We start from the raw sequence: 8,124 nt of genomic DNA on the forward strand, positions 1-8,124 counted from the left end.
TACCTTCAAGCTTCTTAGTCTCAGCTGATGAAGATGAATTCTTGGCTACTTCATGCACTCCTCTAATGACAATAGCATCACTTCTGGCACTAAATTGCTGGGAGTTTGAAGCCATCTTCTCAATCAAATTTCTGGCTTCAGCAGGGGTCATGTCTCCAAGGGCTCCACCACTGGCAGCATCTATCATACTTCTCTCCATGTTACTGAGTCCTTCACAAAAATATTGGAGGCGAAGCTGCTTAGAAATCTGGTGGTGAGGGCAATTGGCACATAGTTTCTTAAATCTCTCCCAGTATTCATATAAGCTTTCTCCACTCAGTTGCCTAATGCCTGAAATATCTTTTCTGATGGTCGTGGTCTTGGAAGCAGGGAAATTTTTTTCTAAGAATACTTTCTTGAGGTCATCCCAGCTCGTGATGGACCTTGGAGCAAGGTAATATAGCCAGTCCTTTGCCACTTCCTCTAAAGAATGAGGAAAGGCCTTCAGAAATATGTGATCCTCCTGGACATCTGGTGGTTTCATGGTGGAGCAGACAATATGGAATTCTTTCAGATGCTTGTGCGGGTCTTCACCTGCAAGGCCATGAAACTTTGGAAGCAAATGGATCAGTCCAGCTTTAAGAACATATGGGACATCCTCAACAGGGTATTGGATGCACAAGCTTTCGTAGGTGAAATCAGGTGCAACCATTTCCCTTAGAGTCTTCTCACGGGGTGAAGGTTGTGCCATGTTCTCAGAATGTTCAAAATCAGAATGTTCAAAACTATAATGCTCAAAATCACCAATAACAGAATGCTCAGGATGCTCAAAAGGTAATAAATGATGTCTAACTAATCTATGAAATGTTCTATCTATCTCAGGATCAAAGGATTGTAAGTCAGATGGATTGCCTCTAGTCATACACTATATTCAGCATGCACAACTAGTTGTCTTCTTATGCAAGTAACAATGTAGGTTTGAACTCCAGCTACCATGAAATGATATCCAAATGACTTGAAATTTTGTGAGCAACCTTATAAAATGATGAGAAGATAGCACAAAAAATTTCAGACAAAAATTCAAAGTCTAACTATAGAAGCTAAAAATGATAAGTTAAGAAAAATAAGAGAATAATACTTGGAAAATAAAAAAACTTTTGACAGAATCGCAATTTTTGGAAGAAGGAGACCTCAGCCGGCCATAGGCCGGTTGTCACGGCATGGGAAATTTTTTTCTACCCCAAATATATATATATATAATAATTGTGATTCTGATAACCGGAGCAAAAGTTATGGCTGTTTGAAGTTTTGACAAAAATCAAATTTGCTACTTTTTTGGAACTTTCAAATCTGACCAAACTAAGGGCTCCAGCTATTTTTCCCACAAAATATGGATCAAAAGAAGTGACCACAATAAAATTCAGCCAAAAATAACAATTGTAGCTACCAAAACAAAAAATCCCAATTAATTCAGCAAGTGTGGTCTCTAAAATCCGTCGCTAAGGGATTTCCACTACTACCCTGTTTTTCCGCAAGTGTTCTATTCAGCAAAAGTGGTCGCTAAATCCGTCGTAAAACACTATTCACAACAAAACACCAAAACTGAAATAGGGGAAGCGCTGAACAGCAAAACTAAAATAGAACACACACTAAATAAGATAACAAGGTACTAAACAACACTAACACAATACTAACAGAGCACGAACACAACACGAAAGAATTAAACACTAACACGACACTAACTATTATGAACCTTTGGACACTACTCCCCGGCAATGGCGCCAAATTTGATCGAGGCCGTACCCGAATCAAATAAACATTAAAATGCAGTAACTAGGAAGTGATCCTAGGTCGTTTCCCAACGAGCAATGATAAACCAAATGTTCATAACAGATAATATGAAAATAGTAACGAATTGTGGGGGGGGGGGGGTGTTTGCTTTTGTAAATTAAACAGCGAATAGATGTGAATTATAAAATATTAGAATTAAAACACGTTGCTTCCCCTTGATTCACAAGCAAGTCTCTTATCCTAGGTTACGAGAGTTTATCCTTTATCAGTTCAACCACTTAATCCAACCCTAAATTAAATTACTAAGCGAAATTTAACATAAGGCATTCATTATGTGATTAAGCAATACATACACCAATTAATCATAAATGATCATTAAGCATGAACGTAATTAAGCGTAGAGACAATTAATCAAGCACTAAGCATTCATGAATTAATAGCATGAAATTCAGAGTAATTAGTGAAGAGGAAAAACTGAACACAATTTAACAGTAATAATAGAACCTCAAAGAGAACTGTGCATGATCCTTAAGAGAAAGCAACGCTGGAGACTTAGCCTTCCATTAATCAATAGAGAACAAAATTATAGATTGAAGAACGAAATTTTATTGCTAAAACGAAAAGTCAAAACTGGAATTGCAAAACGAAAAGTGTCTAAGAAAAGCCTAAAACTAAAAACAAAAACAGGAGAGAGAGAAGAGAGAGAGAGGGCCTAAACTAGAACCTTGGTGCTGTTATATAGTTTTCCAGCCCCAAAGCTTACAAATCTGTTTTAAATCCAAGCCCATAAATAAAATCAAATCAAATCTAGATAAGATAAGATTTAGATGAAATAATATCTAGATGAGATCAAATCTAAATAATATCTAGATAAGATAAGATCTAATTTTGTAGAATAAAATAGTCTGCCCACTTCAAGTCCAAGCCCAATTCTGGATTCAAGCCCAATGCTTAATTAATTCCTGAAATTAGATTAAAAACATCAAATTAGTTGAATGGGCCCAAATAATAAAACTGCCTAATTAATTTGACAATTAAGACTAATCAGTACTTAAAATGGTTCAAAAAGGATTAAGAAATAGAAGAAAATAATGGCACATCAGGCATTGAGAGGCAATGTGACCTCTCCCAAGACATTTGAAGCATTTAATGTTGCTAGTCCTTTCTTGGAAACTAGTCTTAGGGGTGTATTTCTCTATAGTCTTACCCTTATCTTCCTTGGGTTTTGAAGGTGCAGCCCCCAAAATTCCATGGGCTTGGTCCTTCCTTGGATAAAAGTGAGAGCCATAAGTTGTTGCTCCACTCTTATACAAAGTTGGACTAGCTCATCTAGGTCCCTATATGGAAGGAGTTCAACCTTATCCATCACTTCCATATTAAGCCCACTAAGGAACCTAGCTATGCTTATTCTTTCCTCCTCCCTAAGTCCAGCTCTTAAAAAGAGTAGTTCCATTTGTTTTCTATATTTTTCAACACTCATACTCCCTTGTCTAAGCCTTTGGAGCTTGTCTATAAGCTCCCTTTCATAGTAGGAGGGAATGTGCCTCTTCCTAAAGGAACTTTTAAGATCATTCCAATACTCTACTGGAGGATCCCCATGAATCCTTCGTTCCCTAACAAGGGAAGTCCACCAATAGAGGGCATACCCTTGAAAGCTAAGGGTAGCCAATGGAACTTTTCTCTCTTTGCTAATATGATGGCAAGCAAAGAGTTGCTCAACCTTCATTTCCCAATCTAAGTAGGCCTCAACATTATCTTTTCCATGGAAATATGAGAGGCTAATGTTAACCTCTTGAGGCCTTCTATCATTTTCTCTTCTTTGGGAGTGATGTTTAGTATGTGAAGTATGGCGGCCTCTATAATAGTCGCTAAGTTCTTCACTTAAACTCTTGCAAGAGTCATGACTACTATAGAAGGCATGTTTTTCTCTTTTCATTTCTTTCATTATTTTTCTTCTTTCTTCCTCTCTTATTTTCTTTCTTTCATCTGGACTTATTTCTTCCACTCTTTTTTCTCCTTTTTCTTTTCTCTCTTGTTTTTCTTTCCATAACTTGAGGGAACTCAACTCATCTAAGATTCTAGATAGAGGGTCCTTATGACTAGTACCCTCACCATTAACACTAATTGAATGATGACTCATGTTGGTTCCTAAGTTGTGGTTCTTTCTTGTTGGGAGTTTGGAAAAAAAAGGTAAAAGAAACTATGGTTGATACTAGCCAAAATAAACACTAAAAGAGGTGTGAAAGATAAGGTAAAAACTAATTGGTAAAAGGCAAGCTATCTAGGTGGTTTGACAATGGAAGGAAAAGGAAATAAGCTATGAAAGTAAGCAAGAAATGTAAACTAGGCGAATCCTAAGAGTGTTTGGATGACCACATTTAAGGTTCCCAACAAAACACTCACAATCCAAAGGGAAAATTGCCTAAAATTATTACACACAAATGGAAGTAGGGTGACTTATTGGAGGCTCCCAACTTACTTCCAATGAAAGGCCTTTTTGTTACAAAATTTGAAAGCAATGAAAGTAAGTAAATTGTCAATTACAAAATTACAACAAGGTCCTCAATTTTGGTGGTTGTTCTCTCTTTGGTGATTCACTCAATTTGGAGTGCTTCTTAGTCCAATAGCTCTTAAGGTGGTTTTCCCCTTGCTTCTTGACTCAAATTCTTCAAGGGATTGCACCAATCCTCCTTTCCAAATTCCTATATGGCAACTCACAAACAAGGAAACAAAGAGACAACCAATAACCAAAGACCCAAAAAATGAAATGAAAGTTAAACCAATAGAGTTTTAACAAGACAAATTTTCAGGGATTTTTCAACAATTAAAGTAATGAAAAGCACATAAAAGCAAGCTAGGACTCAAAGAGAAACTTAGAATGGCTCTAGAGTAGAGTAAAAAAAACTATAAAAAAAAGAGACTCAACAAACCTCTAGCTTTGGCACTTGTTTTCATAGTAATTTTCAATTGAAATTTAGGAACTAAGATTGATATAAGACAGGAAACAATTATAGAATAAATTTTGAGCCAAAACAACAAGCACACTTCCCTTTTACTTTTTTTTTTTGGATACTGATTTTTCTGCCAACTTGTGTGATTTTTATTATTTTTTCCTTTAATCCAAATCGCTTGGTTCTTTTTTCATAATTTTGGTCCAGATGTCTAGAAAATTCAGTAAACATTTTAGCTCAAAAAACGTAGTGACCAATTCCCAATAATTCATACAAGTTCGTATGTTCAAGCTCCCAGCACTAGCAATTTCAACCTAGAAATCAAGAGTAGTGTTTATGTTGCTTAAGGCTTGGATAGTTACAATTTGTGTTTACTTATGCTCAATTATCTTGAATAACACAATTCAAGAGAGCTTAAGAGTTATTTTGATTCACAAATCCAGCCACAACTCAACACCACAACTCAACTTCATCATAGGCATCATGTAGGAAACTTAGAAAACAAAAAAAAAAAGAGTTCAACAAGACTACTTCTAGGAATTGATTTTAAACATGTTATGAACTAAATAACATTCATGAATTAGACTCAAAATTCAAAAGATAGGCTAAGAATGACAAGAAGACATGAACAAATGTATCTAGAATTCAATCAACAAAATCAAAATTCAACACAAACTTAGAACATAATGTGACAATTATTATGACTAAACATGACTCTAAGACAACATGGATTAAGTGATTTACACTTAGATTTTTGTGTTTTTTTTTCTAATCAATATTTTGGAAGAAAATTTAGATCTAAAGGTTCATCACAAGAAGATTATGACTGAAAAATGATAGAACCTAAAATCAACACAAAAACATGATTCAAGAGTAGATCCATAAAATTTGAACCATAGAAATGCAAGAACAAGTGTAGATCTAAGATTTCATCGGTTTATTTTTATGAATCTACTCAAAACAGCACCAAACCACAAGACAATGGAGGATATACATGGAGAATAAGATGAATAACAAGGAATTAAAGTGAATTGACCAAACAAAAAGATAGAGGAAGCAAAAGAACATCACCTAGATGAAGATGCTCTGATACCACATGATGTAAGCTCCATTGGAGCTTGTTTGCCTAGGATCTTCTTCATCAATGGATTCCTTTGCTTCTTGGAAGATGAATGGCAGCAAAATGGAGAAGGAAGAGAGAGAGGAGACGCTACTTCAAGGAGAAGATGAGTCTAGAAGAAGCTCACCACCATAAGAGGTCATGGATAAGAGCTTGGAGGAAGAAGATGATGAATGAAGGGAGAGGAAGAGAAGAGCACGAAATTTTCTACTTTAAAAGAGCTCTAAAATCTGAAGTTTAATTTTCAAATGATCAAAGTTCAAAAAAATGCACACACGTGACCTCTATTTATAGCCTAAGTGTCACACAAAATTGGAGAGAAATTTGAATTTCAATTCAAATTTCACTTGAATTTGAAATTAAATTTGTGGAGCCAAAATTTCACTAATTATGATTAGTGAATTTCAGTTATGGTTCAGCCCAATAATCCAAGATCAATTCCAAGATTCTCCACTAAGTGTGCTTAGGTGTCATGAGGCATGTAAAGCATGAAGGACATGCACAAAGTGTGACTATATGATGTGGCAATGGGGTGTAGTAAGCAAATTCTCACCTCCCCCTCTAAAATTTAATTGGATTGGGCTTCTACCAATTCAATTAAATTTATTTCCCAACACACACATCAAATATTCACTTAGTGCATATGAAATTACAAAACTACCCCGAATACAAAAACTAGTTTAGGTGCCCCAAAATACAAGGGCTGAAAAATCCTATATTTCTAGGGTACCCTACCTACATTATGGAGCCCTAAATACAAGGACCAAATATAATGGCATCCTAGTCTAATATGTAAAATGATAATTGGACCCAACCTTGGCCCGTGGGCTCAGAAATCTACCTTGAGGTTCATGAGAACCCTAGGGCCTTCTTCAGCAGCTCTAGCCCAATCCTCTTGGAGCCTCTTGCTCATGGCTCTAGTGATTGGTCCCTTCCTAGGGAGGATTGCATCAGTATCACTCAATAATGTCAGAATTCACAAGCAATTGTCCTCCTCGAATTTTAGCCAGCCTACATCAATTAGACTTTGCACCTTATGTTTCAGGGTCATACAATACTCAATGGAATGCCCTGAAACTCCTCCATGATAAGGACATATTGCATTCGAGTTGTATCCTCAGGAAAATGGAGGTTGAGGAATCTTTGTTGGGATTATGGCTACCATTGCATTATTGAGTAGATATGGAAGTAAGTTAGCATATGACACCGGAATTGGGGTGAATTCTACAGACTTCTTTTCTGGAAAAGTCCTTCCCTGGTTGGTGTTTTCATTCGTATTAAGGGTGGTGTTTGGCCTCAAATGTGTAGCAGGCGAGTTTTATGGCCGATTTAGAGGCGACCTTTGTTGATGATTGGATGTTCTTAGCTGGTAGAGTGGTGGGTAATGAGAAGGACTGATATTGGTTGAGTATTGATATTGTTGAACTAGTGGGAAATTTGGCCATGTAGGAGCGAGCGTCACAGCATGAGTTTCTCCTTCATTCTTATTCTCTCCATTTGCCTCAGGCTTCCTATTCATCAAAGTAGCATAGTTAAATTTGCCTCTTCTCAAACCCACTTTGATCCTCTCGCCAGCAAATACTAAATTTACAAAGCTTAAAGGCATGTAACCCGCCATCTTCTCATAGTAGAACACTGGTAGCGTGTCGACTATCATTGTTATCATCTCCCTCTCCATCATTAGAAGTGCTACTTGAGCTACTAGATCCCTCCACCTTTGAGCGTATTCTTTGAAAGATTCATGCTCCCTTTTACACATGTTTGCAGCTGCATTCTATCCAGGGCCATATCAGAATTGTATTGATACTTCCTGAGGAAGGCATCCATTAGATCTTTCCAAGAACGGACCCGAGAAGATTCTAGATTGGTGTACCAAGTGATAGCCACCCCAACCAAACTCTCTTGAAAAAAATGCATCAAGAGTTTTTCATCCTTTGTGCATGCCTCTATTTTCCTGCAGTACATCTTCAGGTGATTCTTTGAGCAAGTAATCCCCTTGTACTTGTCTAAATTCAGCACCTTGAACTTTGGAGGTATGACGACGTCGGGCACTAGGCACAACTATACCATGTAAGCAAAAGCATAATCTCCTCCTCCTTCAATGGCCCTCAGCCTTTCTTCTATATGATTGAATTTTTCCCTTTCCACCATGGTAGGAGGCACTCTTCCCACACCAAAGTGCAAGGGTTGTGGTTGTGGGCGATACTAAGGCCCCCCCCTAAGTGTTTGGTATGGGTACACCACAAAATGCCTGCCCCTCAGTGGCATATCCGAGGTGAGGCT

At 37.1% G+C, this 8,124-nt stretch overlaps 1 non-coding gene across 1 annotated transcript; it reads left to right on the forward strand.

Annotated features, from left to right (window-relative positions):
* Nucleotides 1-245: 245 nt before the first annotated feature.
* Nucleotides 246-352, forward strand: LOC114413903. The gene has a single exon (XR_003667044.1). It is a non-coding gene; the product is annotated as a small nucleolar RNA R71 (small nucleolar RNA).
* The last annotated feature ends 7,772 nt before the right edge of the window (nt 353-8,124 follow it).

The sequence above is a fragment of the Glycine soja genome, chromosome 5 (genome assembly GCF_004193775.1).
Source record: "Glycine soja cultivar W05 chromosome 5, ASM419377v2, whole genome shotgun sequence".
Taxonomy (NCBI): domain Eukaryota; kingdom Viridiplantae; phylum Streptophyta; class Magnoliopsida; order Fabales; family Fabaceae; genus Glycine; species Glycine soja.